The sequence below is a fragment of the Mirounga leonina genome, unplaced genomic scaffold (assembly GCF_011800145.1).
Source record: "Mirounga leonina isolate KUSES-001 unplaced genomic scaffold, KU_Mleo_1.0 Mir_129, whole genome shotgun sequence".
Lineage (NCBI taxonomy): Eukaryota > Metazoa > Chordata > Mammalia > Carnivora > Phocidae > Mirounga > Mirounga leonina.
In genome coordinates this window covers 59,285,844-59,303,778 of record NW_023270323.1, presented here as the reverse complement: position 1 = coordinate 59,303,778, position 17,935 = coordinate 59,285,844, and the positions used below count along the sequence as shown (strand labels likewise).

General features: G+C 34.3%; 1 non-coding gene and 1 pseudogene across 1 annotated transcript; one reads left to right on the top strand and one right to left on the bottom strand.

Moving 5' to 3' along the window:
* Positions 1–1,376: 1,376 nt before the first annotated feature.
* On the bottom strand, positions 1,377–2,234 carry LOC118010273 (annotated as a pseudogene).
* A 2,611-nt stretch (positions 2,235–4,845) lies between these two features.
* Positions 4,846–4,998, top strand: LOC118010949. Its single transcript, XR_004679364.1, has one exon. It is a non-coding gene; the product is annotated as a small nucleolar RNA SNORA62/SNORA6 family (small nucleolar RNA).
* The last annotated feature ends 12,937 nt before the right edge of the window (positions 4,999–17,935 follow it).

The window sequence follows — 17,935 nt, the reverse complement described above, 5'->3', positions numbered from 1 at the left end:
CTCACCAGCATTTGGTGTTGTCAATGTTCTGGATTTTGGCCATTCTAATAAATGTGTGGTGGTAGCTCATTGTTTTAATTTTCATTTCCCTTATAACATGTGATATGGAGCATCTTTTCATATGCTTATTTGCCATCTATATATCTTCTTTGTTGAGGTGTCTATTAAGGTATTTGACTCTTTTTTTTTTTTTAATCCAGTTGCTGACCTTTTTACTGTTGATTTTTGGATAACTCTCCTTTATCAGATTCATATTTTGCAAATATCCTTCCACAGTCCATGGCTTGTCTTGTCCTTCTCTTGACATTATCACTCACAGTGAAGAAGTTTTACATTTTAATGAAGTCTAGTTTATCAACCTTTCCTTTCATGGATTGTGCCTTTGGTGCTATATCTAAAAAGACATCATTGTACCCAAGTTATCTGGATTTTCTCTTATATTATCTACTAAGAGCTTTATAGATTTGCATTTTACATTTAGGTCTATGATCCATTTTGAGTTAATTTTTTTTGTACACATTTAGTTTTATTGTAACAAAGCAACTTGCTCACTTTTAACGTTTAAAACTGAGCATCATCTTTCCTTTCCAGTGAAACAAAAAGAAAATTTAAAAATAAACAGGAATAAAAATTACAATAGAGAATGTCAATTCCAAATAAGATCCTACAGGTTCTGCTGATTCTCCCATCGAGTGGCAGGGCTCAAGTCATCATTAGGAGAGAGTTTTATTTTAAAAGTGTCATCTTAAACTGCAAGGATGTCTGTTAAACATCACAATTAAACATGCCAAAGGAGAAGCCATGTTGTCAAAATGCCCACTTAACCTACCCAAACATCTCAAACCCACCCTTTGCTGACCTTCTATAACCCCATTTTTTTTAAGTTCTTTTTTCTTTTTTTTAAACAAGAGAAAGTAGACAGGTACATGTTGGTAAATACTAACTGTCCATATTCACATAGAGACACAGTGTAATCTCTGATCCCAATATACAGAGAAAGGAGGGAAAAAGCTAGAATTCTATGCACTACTACACAGGGGCCTAGCACCCTCCAGCTTCCAGCAGAGCTAAGGGAGCAGAAGGTTTTTCTTTTTCCCACAGAGCACGGTGGTGTTGATTCCATAAAGTTTTTGTTGAGACAAGAAGGGATAAAAGTGAATTTGGAACAGAAAAGGGTAGAGATTCTTTTCCCACTGTATTCTGCTCAAGGTATTTCCCCCTGAAATAAGTTGAGAACCATGGTATAAAGGGAGAGAAAAGAGACTTCAAAAAATGGGGCAAATGAGCACAAGAGGAGGAAAAAAAAAAAGACTGCAACTTGCTCCCAGGGAGTGAAGAAAATTAAAAAAGGAAAGTTGGAATCCATCAGTGTTCCATTAGTCATCTTCTCCTTCATCCTACTCTCTTTCCTCCCCCTCATCATCATCTTCATCTTCTTCACCTTCATCCTCATCTCCTTCTTCATCGATATCTTCCAATCCTTCTTCTTCTTCATCATCATCATCATCTTCTCCTTCCCCTTCTTCATCATCCATATCGGGAACCAAGTAGTACTGTAATGGATTTGGCCAAATATCATCTTTGGTGACCTCTCCTAACTCATCTGCACCTGCATCAGAATGGTCAGTAAACCAGGTGAAGAAGCTCTCTGGTTCCTCTTGCTGTCTCTTCCTGCTGGCTTTATTCTGCTTGACTTGAATGTTTTGTCAAATCCTTTCCAGATTTCCATTTGATTTCGGTAGACTTTGAAGATGGATCACCACTCATTCAGATGAAATTCTTTGGAGCTAATTTTATTTTTGAAGTAAGGGTTTTCATCAAAATAAAAATCTATTCTGTAACCTGATTTAATATCTTCAAATTCTGTCACTTCAACTCTTGTCAAATAATGCAGCGCCTCTTCATCCTCCTCCCCAAGCAGTGCAGACACTTGTGGATGGTTGACAAATGTTGTTACCCAAAACTGGGGATTTTGGCTATCAATTCTGACCTCTTCTGAAAAAATGGTTGGCAGAGTTTGTTATATTTCTGTTCTACTTTCAAAATCTCCTCACTGGCTTGTTCATTAAGTCTATTTCATTTTGTACTTCATCAATATGTTTAATTGCTTCTTGCTGTTCTTTTTCTCCCTTAGGCAGGTGCTGAGATGTTGATGTCTCCTGAGGCTTGGGGGCAGGAGGTAGTCTTGGTTTCTTCATATGAGGCGGGAGCGAAGACTGGCATTTGGGGGCCATGCTATGAGGAAACTCCATGAAACCAGGAGAGAGGCACGTCTGGAAAAAACTCTGCTTTCTCTTAAGTTAATTTTTGTGAAGGGTGTAAGGTCTATGTCTAGATTCACTTTTTTTGCATGTGGATGTCCACTTGTTTCAGCACCATTATTTGAAAAGGTATTTTGTATTAATTTTATTTCTTTTGTTCCTTTGTCAAAGATCAGCAGATCATATTTATGTATGTCTATTTCTTGGCTCTGCTCTTTCCATCGATATATTTGCCTATTCTTTCACTAATACCACACTGTCTTGATTATTTTGGCTTTACAGTAAGTCTTCAAGTCAAGAAGTATGAATCCTCTATCTTTGTTTTTCTCCTTCAGTATTATGTTAGCTATTCTGTGTCTTTTGCCTCTCTCTATGAAAATTTAGAATCAATTTGTTGATACCCACAAAATAACTTACTGAGATTTTGATTGAGGTTTCACTAAATTTAGTAATCAATTGGGAAAGAACTGACATCTTGACAATTTGTGTCTTCCTGTCCATAAACATGGAGTATCTTTCCATTTATGTAGTTCTTTGATTTTATTCATCAGAGTTTGTCATTTTCCTCATATAGATTTTTTACATTTTTGTTGCATTTATACCTAAGTATCTCATTTTTTGGTGCAAATTCGAATGGTATTGTGTTTTTAATTTCAAATTTCACTTACACATTGCTGGTCTATGAGAAAGTGATTGACTTTTGTGTATTATCTTTGTATTCTGCTAATTTATTATAATTGCATATTAATTCTGAGTTTTCTGGTGATTCTTTCAGATTGTTTACATGGACAATTATGTTATCTGCAAACAAAGACAGTTTTTTTTTTCATTCCCAGTCTTTACATCCTTTATTTCCTTGTCTTGCCTTATTGCAATAGCTAGAATTTCCACTACAGTTTTGAAAAGGAGTGGTGAAGGGAAATGTCCTTTCCTTGTACTTGATCTTAGTGGAAAAGCTTCAAACCCATCATTTAGAATGATGTTAGCTGTAGGCTTTTTTGTAGATATTCTTTATCAAATTGAGAAATTCCCTATTTTAGTTTAGTTTTTAATCATAGATGTTAGATTTTGCCAAGTTTTTTTTTTTTTTTTTTTTTGGCTTCTATAAATATGATTATGTGATTTTTTTTGTAGCCTGTTGGTGTGATGGAATACATTAATTGACTTTTGGCTGTTGAAGCAGACTCGCATATCTTTAATAAATCCTACTTGGTCATACGGTATAATTTGTTATATGTTGCTGGATTCAATTTGCTAATATTTTGTTGAGGATTTTTATATCTCTGTTCATGAGAAGTATTGGTTGATAGTTTTCTTGTAATGTCTTTGGTTTTGGTCTTAGGGTTATGCTGGCCTCATACAATGTGTGAAGAAGTATTTCCTCTGGTTCTATTTTCTGAAAGAGATTACAAGAATTGGTATAATTTTTTCCCTTAAATATGTTGTAGAATTCACCAGTGAACCTATCAGGGTCTGGTACTTCCTGTTTTGGAAGGTTATTAACTTTTTATTCAATTTCTTTAATGGATATAGGTTTATTCATATTGTCTGTTTCTTCTTGTGTAAGTTTAGGTAAATGTGTCTTTCAAGAACTTGGTTCATTTTGTTTGGGCAATCAAATTTGTAAGTGCAGAATTATTCATAGTATTTCTTTATTACTCTCTTAATATCCACAGAATCTATAGTTATGTCACCTCTTTCTTTTCTGATATTAGCAAGTTGTATCCTCTTTCTTTTTTCTTAGTTAGCCTGGCTAGAGGCTTATATATATATATATTTTTTTTCCAAAAAAACAATTTGGTTTTATTGATTTACTGTATTGATTAAGATGTTTTTAATTTCATAGATTTTTACTCTAATTCTAATTCCTTCTTTGCTTTTGCTTATTTAGGATTTAACTTGCTTTTCTTTTACTAGTTTCCTAAAGTAAAAGTGGCTATTGATTTTAGGTCATTCTTCTTTTTTAATATATGCATTCAATGCTATACATAGTCCTCTAAGCACTCCTTTTGAAGCACCCCGCATATTTTGATATGTTTTTATTTTCATTTTGTTCAATTTTTAAAAATATGTCTTGAGATTTTTTTTTCTTCGACCCACGTGTTGTTTAAAAGGGTATTGTTTAGGGGCATCTGGATAGCACAGTCAGTTAGGTGTCCAACTCTTGGTGTCCACTCAGGTCATGATCTCAAGGTCTTGAGATTAAGCCCCATCTCAGGCTCCATGCTCAGGGCAAAGTCAGCTTGGGATTCTCTCTCCCTCTCCCTCTGCCCTTCCTGCTTGGGCTTTCACTCTCTCTCTCTAAAATAAATAAATCTTTTTAAGAAAGGGTATTGTTTAATCTCGATGTATTTGGGGATCTTAAATTATCTTTGTATTGTTTATTTCTAGTTTTATCCATTGTGTTCTGATAGCAGACATCATATTATTTCTGTTCTTTTAAATTTGTTGAAGTGTGTTTTATGGCCCAGAATGTGGTTTATCTTGGTGAGTGTGCTATATGATCTTGAGACAGATGGGTACTCTACTGTTGTTAGATGAAGTAGTCTTTAGAAGAATTATCATTATAAAAAATTCAGTTACTACTGCAATTGTTAGAACTTGGAGTTTAGGCTGCTGGCTGGCCAGTGAACTCACGAGTATAGGTAGTGTACTACATGACCCGTGAGTCTTTCACTATCACCACAAGGGTCTTTGGACCAATGAGTGGAGTTTGACAGTAATTCTTGCTACAAGTTAAGAAGAAAATAAATTATTTGTTGTTGCTGGTATGTAGACATAAGGTTTTTTATCTTGTTTTTGTAATAGTAACATTTTGAAATTCTTTGATGAATACTAATCTTTTTGTTTTGCAGATACAACCATGTCATCTAATAATAATGAATTTTATTTCACTTTCAAAACTCTTTAAACTTATTTTCTTTACTGTCTTATTGCACTTACCAGACTTCCCAGTAAAATGTAGAATGTAGTGTTTCCAGTAAATGCTCGAGCAAAAATTGAACCATTGGGATTTCATCAAGATGAAAAGCTTCTGAACAGCAAAGGAAACAATCAAAACTAAAAGGCAAACTTCGGAATAGAAGAAGATACTTGCAAATGACATATCTATTAAGGGTTGGTATCCAAAATCTATAAAGAACTTATCAAACTCAACACCCAAAAAACAAATAATCCAGTGAAAAAAATGGGCAGAAGACATGAATAGGTATTTTTCCAAAGAAGACATCCAGATGGCTAACAGACACATGTAAAGATGTTCAACATCACTCATCATCAGGGAAATACAAATCAAAACTACAATGAGATATCACCTCACACCTGTCAGAGTGGCTAAAATTAACAACACAGGAAACAACAGGTGTTGGTGGGGATGTAGAGAAAGGGCAATCCTTTGCACTGTTGGTGGGAATGCAAACTGGTGCAGCTACTCTGGAGAACAGTATGGAGGTTCCTCAAAAAGTTAAGTATAGAACTACCATGTGACACAGCAATTCCATGAGTAGGTATTTACCCAAAGAATACAAAAATACTGATTTGGCGGGATACATGCACCCCAATGTTTATAGCAGCATTATCAACAATAGCCAAATTATGAAAAGAGCCCAAATGTCCATGGACTGACAAATGGATAAAGATTATATATATATGAATATATATATATTCATATATATAAAATGGAATATTACTCAGCCATCAAGAAGAATGAAATCTTGCCATTTGCAACGACATGGATGGGGCTAGAGAGTATTATGCTAAGTAAAATAAGAGAAAGACAAATACCATATGATTTCACTCATATGTGGAATTTAATAAATGAAACAAATGAACATTGTGGGGCGGGGGGAGCAAACCAAAAAATAAACTCTTAAATATAGAGAACAAACTGATGGTTACCAGAGGAGAGATGGGCCGGGGATGGGTTAAATAGATGATGGGAATTAAGGCATGTACTTGCTGTGATGAACACTGAGTGTTGTATGTAAGTGATGAATCACTAAATTCTACACTTGAAACTAATATTACACTGCATGTTAACTAACCAGAATTTAAATGAAAACATGAAACAAACAAAAAGAAATACATATTTTACCACATCAAGGATTTATTTTTGCTACAGGCCCTTTGTAGATACCCTTTTATTCAGATATAAGATTTTCTTTTATCTCATTATTAATTTTCAAATAGTTTTTCCAAGAGTTATTACAGTTGTTGTAGTGGTGATATTTTTAAGCACACAGGATTTTGTCTATTGTCTAATTTTTTTCATGTATCTATCAAAATGATTGTATGATATTTCTTTTTTATCTTAATGTAGTAATAAAATACATTGATATTTTGAATGCAGACAAAGCTTGCAATTTATTAATAAATCTATTTAGTCATGATGCATTATTCTATTTCAATATATTTCAGTACACTTTCATGTAATGTCTAGTGTATTGTATCTTTTTTAAAACTTGGAAGAATACACTGTTGAAGCCATCAGGGTTTGAATGTGTGATTCCATTTACATGATATTCTGGAAAAAAACATAACTATAAAGAAACAAATTAAATTATTCATTGCCGAGGACCAGGAAGTGAAGAATGGGATTGACTGGAGATAAGAGGGGTTTTGTTGTAATGATGGAAAGAGTTTATATCTTGATTGACATTGTGGTTATTTGGCTGTATAGATTTAGTCAGCACTGTATGATCTGTACTCTACACTAAAAACAATGAATTTTACTCTGTAAATTTTTATCATTACATGTGATTTATAAAATAATGCAGTGTGCAATTATGCCTCAATATTATACTTCAACTAATGATAATTTAAAAAAGTATATTCAACCTAAAGAGAAGTCATGTAGAAATAAGTGTTTTAGAAATGCTGGATTTGAAGTTAAAAAAAATGAGTTTTAATCTCAACTCTGCTTATCAGTTGTATGATCTAAGGTGAGTCATTTCATCTCCTCCAGGAATCTCATTCAAAGAAAACATATCTATACCATGAAGCTATCATAAGGACACCATTACATACTATTTAAAAATATAAAGGACAAAACTACAACACAGTAAATATCCATCAAACTTAAATATGGCATGTTGCTAACTATGTTCAACATCTTCTTAACTTGGATAAGGATGTTAAAAACTCTTCAATGAGATAATCTTTAAATTTGTAATGGGCTTTTGTATAAAAGAAGAAACTCTCTTTTTTGATTGTCTCAATTAGTTGGATTGAAGTTATAAAATGGAATATGACTGGTTCATTTAAGAAGAATTTCTGAAGAGTAATGAAATAGGGCCTATATTCTTTCATTATTTTTCTTTCAGGACATAAAAGCTATCTGCCCAGCACCCAACTTAATTCTATTATATATGTAACCTGATCTATGTAAAGTCTGAATAGAAGGGCATTGAATATTTCCACTTCAGAAGCCAATATAGCCAGATCCTTGCTCTTCTGTCCCTCCTACAACCACAGTGATATCATGTAGACTGACCTTGGATACAGACCTGCAACCAAGCTTTCAGGGTTCCCTGAATTTCTGCTATTTATCCAATCCTTTTGTTGATTCCAGGTGCCATAAATATTCTTCCACTAAGTTTTCTCCTTTTATTTTTATACTGGCAAATTTAGTTTATTTGCCCACTACAATAACCTTGATATATACTAAAGTGAAAAAATATCATTGCCATCAAGGAGATTACTATTTAGGTTGATTGGAAAAATAACTTACATCACAAATTATAATTGATGACCATTTGTCAAGTAAGTGAATCTATTGAAAGAAAAATGAATAAAAGGGACTTCCACTTGATCATGATGATGTTAAAAAATCAAACTTACCCCCATGTCTTAAAAACAAAACAAATGATAGAATATATGAAATAATAGTTTTTGGATATTGAACAGCAAGCTATGGAAGATAGTGATCCCTGCAAAAAGGAAAACAAATGAAGTGAGCTCTGCATGTGCCCAATATGAAAGTGCAGGAAGGGCATACCCACATAGAGCCCACCAATCTCCTTGTGTGAAGGTGAGAGTGTCTGAGTTTGTGGAGTTGTCTAGAATTAATGGAGCAGAGTGCCAGAAAGAGAGCCGCACACAAAGAGAGCAAAGAACCAAAGAGAGTTCCTTTCAAGTCTTTACCTGAGTATTACTAAGTACAGGTATTATGAGAAAGCTCCCTGAAACCAGGGAAAGGCATATAGGAAGAATGAGGCACAAAAAGATCATACAGGGCCAGGAATAATTTGTGTTCTCACCAGAGTGGAGAGACCTCCTAAAACAAAGGGCAGTGGTAGAGATTTCAGAAGGGAATTGCTTTAGTACTTGGGCATTATTCACTCTTCATTAAATGCTTCTTTGGAACTGCTTCAGAAAGCCTAAAAGCAAGCCTGGAAATAATGGTTCAAATTAGTCCCGAGTAACTGCATCATGGGATGAAGCCTCAAAGTATTTAAAGAAACACACACACACACTTCCAACACAAAAACATTAAATTCTCAATCACATTCAATAAAATTAACAAGCATGAAAAATATGAAAATATGACCCATGAGGAGAAGAAAAATCAGTCAATAGAAATAGAACTAGATTTGATACAGATAATAGAATTTCAAATAGGAATGATAAAAAAGCTATTATAAATATGTTCCATATGCTCAGGTAAATAGAGGAAAGCATGAGCATGTTGAGTGAAGAAGCAAAAGATATAAAAAGACCCAGATCAAACTACTAGAGATGAAAAATAAAATACCCTAGTATCAAGAGGAGATTAGACACTGCACAGTATTATTGAATTTGAAGACATAGAAACAGTAACTACAAGATGGAAAACAGGGGAAAAAAAATGGAAAAACTAAAATACACAGAGAATCAGTGAGCTGTAACAAAATATTAAACAACCTAATGTACTTATACTCACATAATTGCACAAGTCAGCTGGTTGGTAAGTGAAGAGTTGTTTGGTCTAGAATTATTTCAGTTGACATCTTTGACATCATCTCTACATGATCTCTCATTCTCCAGCAGGATAGCCCAGGCTTGCTCAATGTTGGTGGCACAGACCCAAGAAAATGAACAGAAATGTGCAATATCTCTTAATGGATTTGGACCAAGATCACTGTCATTTCAGCTTTGTTATTTTTGCCAAAACAAGTCCAAGGTCAGCCTGAATTCAGTGAGGTAGGGAAATGGACTCCAGCTTTTGATGGCTTCACATTGCTGGAGATGTTGGCACAACAGGGGAAGAGTGAGGGCATTTTTTTTTTTTTTACAATCTATTCATCATATATGTTTTAATAATAATCACCAAACTTATGTCATGCTGAGTGGCACTTTGCAGTCTCAGTATTATTCTCCAAATTCTGTTTCAAGTAATAAATAGGCAGTTCAGACATAAAGAAAAGTCTTGGTCTCAGTAATACTTCCGTTTTCTGAGAGTTTATCCTGTGGATATATTTCTACTTTGAGTGGTCACACCTCTTTCCACATTTTTCCTAATAATTCATATCCCTGTCTATGTAAAGTATAGTTGGACCCTGGGATACTTTCTAATTTTCATAATGTCTAGTTATATTTTAAACCCAAATTGTGTATCTCTCAAACAGTCATGAAGCTAATATTTGATTTGTGAATAATTAGAAGACATTTTACTTTCATTTCTAAGTATAAGCACTTTGGGTATAAGATACTATAGAAACGAATTGCCTGAATGATATACAATATTCCGATGTAATGCCACAGTGAGCTAATAGTTGTGACTCAGAGATCTAAATGCCAAACCCTCTAGGCTTGCTTTGAAAAGCTCCGTATGTGTTACCATTCATGCACTATACAAAGATAAAATAGAAGAGCTCAGGAGTTTTCTATAATTATATAATTTATTCTCTTTATCTAAAAATAAAGTGAGTTAGAAAAAGCGTTTGAACATTTGGAAGAAAATAACACATTTAAAGGCTTAATTGTTTCTTTATTAGGAAATTATTTTCAGCGAGTTGGTATAATATTTCTTCACTGAATAATCTAAAATGGAGAGAACTGACAATCCATGAATGGTGAATAATTTGCCAGTGTGGGAGAATTAGCAAAGAGATATTTTAATTATTATTTTAACATAAACTACTTATTTAACTTTAAAATATTTGTGTTACAAATATCTCACTCTAATTGCACCTAATGGACTAATTTATCTAGACTCATATTTCCAACTGCCAGGTGCCCAGTGTACTGGACCTTCATTTGTTTAGCTACCCTTTACCTTTGAATACCCTCTCTATTTTGAAATTGTTCAGTTTGTGATTCTTATCTTCCCAGGGCAGAAAACAGAAAACTTTCATTGCCAGGCTCCTGCAGAACTGGGATTCATGCATATATCTTAGGTTTTACCACCAGATGAACTAACAAAACAGATTCAACAGTGAGTAATATGAGAGAATAAATCTTCTAAAGAATGTATTGTAAAATCGATCTGGTTCTTCAAGGGAGACAATAGTGGAGGTTTTGGCTTTTAATTTTGATTATAGTTGCCTAGAAACAGTGACATATGTTGTGATTAGCAAACCTCCCATGTGCTTGGCTGGGCTGTCAGTTAAAGTACAGGATGCCCTGTTAAATTTGAATTGCATATAAATAATAATTTCTTAACATAAGTATGTCCCAAATATTGTTACTTTTACTTCAAGAAAAGAAGTATCTGTTGTTTACCTGAAATTCAATTTAAGTTGGTGCCTTTCTTTTAACTTGCTAAATCCGGCAACCCTATTGCTTGGGCACATCTGACTGCTGAGCTTCAGAGTGGATTTATACCCCTTCTTGAGACTCTGTGAGCTTCCTAAAATAACTCTAGAAAATTGCTTTTGGCTACCTAGAGTTTATTACTTAGTAAATAAAGTTATGATGACAAAGACTCTTTGATATAGTGTAGGAGGTACCTAAAGAGTTGTAGGAATAGGAATACTTTACTAGAATAAACTTTGCATGTACAACCTACTTGTCATTTCCCAGAGGGCAAACAAAATGTCCTCTTCCTCATGGCAGTGGGAATTAACACTTTTCAGTGAGGGCTAGCATCATTGAGGAAAGGCTGGAATTGCTGTCCTTTGTAAGCCAAAGATACAGTTGGTAGGTGATGCCTTGAAACTGACTTTATGATTTTAACGGAGATGAACTTTTAGGTGGCAGAGGGCTCCGTCACTGTGGCTCTGAAATGTACTTGAGTAATTATACCCACCTGGCCACCATTAGTGTTAAGCGCTACAAAGCAGGTGTAGTTATGCAAATAGGTTTCAGAACCAGGATGGCAGCCACGATGACCTGATCCACAGTGATCCTTGGCTGTGACTAACTGCATTTGTACTTAGTACCAAAGGAAACGGAACATAAAAATAAATCTCTAAGAATTTTTTTTATGTAAAGAGATCTAATTAGTCTCATTATCTAAGAGTCAGAGATTCTTGAGAATTTTAAGAGGCAGTATGGAAAAAGACAGTTTGAATAACCTTGAGGAAGGTGTCTGGAACAATGCTGCACAAGCAGTCTATAAACCTTCCAGCTGGCTTTCTCCAAAGAGACCTATAACTAGGGTAATTGCGCCCAGAGAAGAGCCAAGTACATGGAATACTCAGTGACTGACAGTGATTCTGAATTAATACCAATTCCTAGTTTAACTGTGCAAAACTGCAGTTTATAGGTTTTGGGGGGTCAGGTGGTATATGGAGTTTGGACCAAGTGTCCCTCAAAATGGCCCAATTAGTCTATAAATATATTCTGTGGCTAGATCTCAATCTCTAATGTATGGTTAGAAGAAATATAATCAGCAATTGACTGTATACACATTAGCTCTTAGACTTATAGGATGGCACAAGCAACTAGGCAGGAATTTCTGGAGTGTTTCTTTTTCATGTCAAGATAGTAAGCCAAACTCAAGACTGCATCCTTGATAAAATGTAGAGATTGGTACTAAATCAGACACTTAAAAGGTGCACTATTTATGATTCTGTTCATATTCAAACCTTCATAACTCTGGGATTTGCTAGTTTTTACTACCCAATGACACAACACAATTCTATTTAATTGACAGCTAAAACTTACACCTGGTTATTTCAAACTTCCTGCCACTGGAATAAAAAGGGAAAACAAAGATTATTGTGTTGGCTGGATAATTGATTTTGATTGTCAAGGGTATATAGACTTTTTATTAACCCAGTCTGGGAAAAAAAAAAAAAAAAACATTAGAAATAAACCTAGAGGATCCTCTGAGATGACTTTGAGTAGCCTCATGTCTTTTGGAAAAGTTAATGGATAGTAAGAACATCACAATAAATGTAAAATAGCCAAGGACTCCCTTAGGATATTTAGTTTTGAGTAACCGTTCCAGGTAAGTAACATTGACCTACTGAGCTACTAGCTGAGAACAAAGTGAACATGAGGTGTATATTGAAAAAAGTAGTCTCGATACCAACTATGGTCTTTTAATCAGCTGCATAAAAAAGGAATATGGTATCTATCTTATTACCGATCTCTTATTATCTAGTTATCTATCTACTGATCAGTCTATCTAATCTATCTATATCTCTTTCCATCTCTCTATCCGTCTATCTAAATGTTTCATCTACCTCCCTTTAGTTCCCCTTCTGTTTTATATAGTATCTGTATTGAGTAGTATTGCATAGAGGTTAACTTTATTTTGCCTGTAAGTTAAAAAATATCTAGACTCAGTTTTGACTGCTTTATAGGAGGAATGGATATTACTCAGAAATCTTAGACTTGTAGATTTAGTGACTGAATTGACTTCTTTATAAGAAATGGTGATCACTTTTTATTTGTATAAAGAATAGTTCTGTTTGTTTGAATGCATGCTATTTTTGGAAGTTTAAATAGGGAAGAAGTGTACATAGTGCATATATTAAATAATGTTTGGCCAATATTAAGACCCGGGCACTAATGGACATTTGTGATTTGCAGTGGTCTAACATCTGTAAGCACCTTGTCTATATTTAGAAATAATCCTCATTTTGAACCTTGCCCTGCGGAGTTACAAGTCAGAGTTTTTTTCCCCAAAATTCCTTGCAGCTCAGATGCACAGTAGTGATTCATGTTCTACTAGTCAGATGTATTTAAGATTTGCAGGTGAGTAAAATGAAATGATGGTCACATGAGAGTTAATAATTGATATCTTAGAAATGTCCTGATGAACATGCCTGATTCTTTGTGGAAGGCAGGGACAGTACTCTGTTCACTCATAAGCATTATCATTACCAAGTGAGAGTGGTTAAAGGGTGTCTACAGAGAAACTCAACAAAGACATTGGCTATAGATCCTGACTCTGTAGGATGTCAGCATCTGGAATGTCCATAAATGTAGGTCCTGTAAGCAAGTAAGCATCTTCCAACAAATTTCTTTTATTCTATTGTGAATTCTGTTGTTTTATATTAAGCCAGCTGGTAGTATGGATATCATTTATCAACACTCAAATTCAGCTTACTCAAAGATGATTGTACTAAATTCTCTGAAACTAACTAATCCTCATGAAATTATCAGATCTATTAATGGCAACAAAGTTTGAAGAAACGGGGTTTTAATTTTCAAATTTAACATCAACTTTATCTCCTTTTCTGTCCTTCCATACCAACTGATACAACTTGAAGATTCCATATATTTTTTCCCTAAAAATAAGAGGACCATTTCAGAACTACTCAGCAAGGTGTTCTAAGTTATACACACACAGTGATATTTAAAAATTCTTCCCATAGTTGTAAATTAGTACTGGGGTGGGTGGGTATAAGAATAACTTACAATATAGATTTAAAAAATCTCAGGTTAAATAATATAAGTTTTATATTCCAATATTAGAATTTGTTTCCAATACCTATCCTGCCACTTGTGTGTATGCTTGGACAAGTTCTTTAAAATCTTTGTCAATATCCTTATCTATTCAAAGATAGTGATAATATGAACCACAGTGTACCTCACATGTTTGTAGTAAGAATAATACAATTTATAACTGTATCAGCCAGCCTATTGCCTGAAACCTAGAAGGAATTTGATAAACTCCTCTTCCCTTTCTCTCCCTTTGTTCTTTCTCTCCTCTTGCCAACATCCTTCTTCAAAACCTCATTAGTTCTTTCCTAGACTATTACAACAGACTCTTTGTTGTTGTTGTTGGTTTCTCTTCATTATTCAAACTAAAGTCTACTGTTGAAAAAAATAATCAGTTTAAAGTGCAAGTTGTAATTGTACTTCTCTTATTTGTGTTTCTCCATCATCTAATAAATAATAGTAAAACTTATCTCTTTACAATTTAATAATATCCAAAACATGGCCTCATTTAAAATTTCCATATATTTTTCTCACTAATTCCTTATCCATACCTTAAACCTAAATTTATCTCTGCCCCCTGTGATTCATCAAATGGGCCACCAATTTCTCAATTGTTTGTCCTTCTTTACCATTTTCTTTTCCAGGTGCTTTTCACCTTTGTCTGTCACAGATCCCACCCATTGTCAAAGGTAAGACTTTAGGAAGACTTTCTTAAATATCCAAACCCAATGATTCTTTATTCTGCTTCAGTCTTGCATTATGGATATCACTGATTTTGACTGTCATATCCATTATCTTGCTCTTCCATCTTTGCTTTTCATACACATTTTGATGTTAAATTTCTAAAAATCTTAGACTTTCAGAATTGGACAAGATTTTAAAATCATCCAATCCTGGGGCACCTGGGTGGCTCAGTTGGTTAAGTGTCTGACTTCAGCTCAGGTCATGATCTCAGGGTCCTGAGATCAGGCTTGTGTCAGGATCCCCACTCAGTGGGGAGTCTGCTTGTCCCTCTCCCTCTCCCTTTGTCCCTCCCCACCGCTTGTGCTCTCTCTCTCAAATAAATAAATAAAATCTTTTAAAAAAATCATCCAATCCTATTAAAAAGTAAGTAATCATTGCAAAATTTGTATCTAGACTTGTGTGCAGAGCTACTATGTAATCTGAGTATGAAGTCTATCTCTGAAATTATTCTGGAAAGTATGCCTTTGTGAATTCAAATGAAAATCGACGTTCACTTTAAGATATATAACATTAACATCACACTTAGGTCCTGTATTAATTGTATAGTCAATTAACACTAAAACTTTATTTTTTATTTTTTAAAAGGTTATTTATTTATTTGAGAGAGAGAGACAGACAAAAAGAGTATAAGCAGGGGGAGAGGCAGACTCCCTGCTGAGCTGGGAGTCCAACGTGAGGCTTGATCCCAGGACCTGGAGATCATGACCTGAGCCGAAAGCAGATGCTTAACCATCTGAACCACCCAGGCACCCCAAACACTAAAACTTTAATTAAAAAATGCAAGATCCATCGCTTTTTCTTGGTATTCAAACAGTTGGCTTGTTGGGCCCCAGGTGGAGAAATGTACTTTTTCTCTGTTAAATGTCCTATTGATAAAGGCATAGAAGTTTCTTGAAACCAGAAGACTTTTTACAAATAATTTAGAAAATAATAAATAAAACATTTTCATACACATATTAGAACAAAATAAATACAACTCCTTGGTTAAAGATTAATTATACATACTTAGAAATTTATTAAACTGTGTTTTGAAAAAAAGATTAAATTAAAACCAAATAAATATGATTTTTAAGTTATTCAACTCACTTCTCTTGAAAAGTTAGTTGTGAAATACTTTACTCCTGTACGAATGTATTGAACAGTCCACTGTAAATTGATCCCAGGTATTCATAAAGGTGGTTGACTTTGTAAATTGTTCCCACTAATGTTGCAGTGAATCTTTAGTGTACTGTAGTTGAACATTTATTTGAGGGATTGAGGAGGAATATAATAGTTTGTTTGCCAGTAATATTTTAAATTTACCCCTAAAATTTAAGTATATGGCTGCCTGAGATGCTTTGATTTCACAAGTTTACTGTATTTATAACCCCCAAGCATTCTCTATGTGCAAGATTTACTTACTCTGCCTGGTCAGAAACAACACATGCCAGTATGTGCTATTATTTTTGACAAGGACAATAATACAAATGCTTGCATTTGAGTGCGCATCATTCCTATCCCTGATAAATTCCAAAAGTCTTGGTTATTAGACCCTTTAGAACGTCCCAGGATTCCCATTTTCCAGGCCAAATTGCAAAGGAAACTCATAAAAATGGAAATTCATAAAAGAAATAACATCGTGCTGCCAATGTTCAATGCAAAAAAAATTGCTTGGGTAGCAGTCCAAATAGAAGAATAAGCATTTATAATATTGTATGTGTACTATCCCCCAAAATTTATATTGAAGAGAGCCAGAGAGAAAAAAAAATTCATCCACTATAGCAGAGAGAGATGCAGGAATCTAAACAATTTTTTATACGACTGAATTGACTTTAAAAGTGAATTGAAGGACTTTAAATAGGGGCTTATTTAGCTAATATTTTAGGATATTTTATTTTATTTTTTATTTATTTTTTTTTAAGATTTTATTTATTTATTTGAGAGAGAGAGAATGAGAGAGAGCACATGAGAGGGGGGAGGGTCAGAGGGAGAAGCAGACTCCCTGCCGAGCAGGGAGCCCGATGCGGGACTCGATCCAGGGACTCCAGGATCATGACCTGAGCCGAAGGCAGTCGCTTAACCAACTGAGCCACCCAGGCGCCCTAGGATATTTTAATTAAATTAATGTGTCTCAGGTTTGAAATTTTCCCTAAGGATACAAATTGAACATAGAGAGCTTATCAAGTTGACACTCTCTCTGATTCTTTTTCATTAATGAAAGCCTGTATGTGCGCTTTAACTGTCATATGATACTCCTTCTGGAAAAGTGCAAGTAGGAAGGCAAAGTAACGTATTTAGGGCTTAAAGGTCTGCCATGTAAAAGGGTGAATTAATGTTTCCTGCATGACTCTAGAGAACAGATCCAGGACCAATAAATTGCACTGAGAGAGCAATCATGTTTGGCTTAATATAGAAGATATACCCTTGGAATTGCTCATTAGCTGGAATAATGTGCCTTTCAAGGTCATAAGCTCTCTGTCAAAAAGATGCTTAATGTGTGTAAAATTTTTATATTTTTGAATTATGTGGGGACTGCACTTTTTTTTAAGTTGAAATTTCAAAGAACTACTTTATGTTTGGCAGGATTAAGCTAAATATATGCAATTTCAATGGATGCCACAAAACATTCTGAATTCATAAGCATCAAATATTCTTCTGTTTACAGTATTAAGAAGATCAGTTTTAATGCAATGTTCTTGAATTTATACTGAACAGGGGAATACAAATTTGGGTAATGGGTTTAAGTTATTTTCATGTCGTAACCCAATTTATAATTAGGACAAGATGGAAGCCAACACGTTAAAGAAATTGTTTTTATATGGTATTCCAGGTATTCCCGATTGTCTTATGATGTACTTGCACACATACAGACATACTGAACTTCTACGTTTACTGCGAGCAATTTGTCATGTAGACCTTTAAGGAGATAGGCTGGGATAGGTTAAAAATAATAAATGGAATGATAATAAGGAAATTTTTCCCTTGGACTTCAGTATCTTTTTTTTTTTTTCTTCAATAAGCAGTTAATCCCTTAGAGCTCAATTTCTCCTTTAACTTGGTGATTCTTTGATATCCTAGAACTGGGTTCCATTTTTATCTGACTCTTCGTAGAGTTGCATAAGATGAGAGAAGGATAC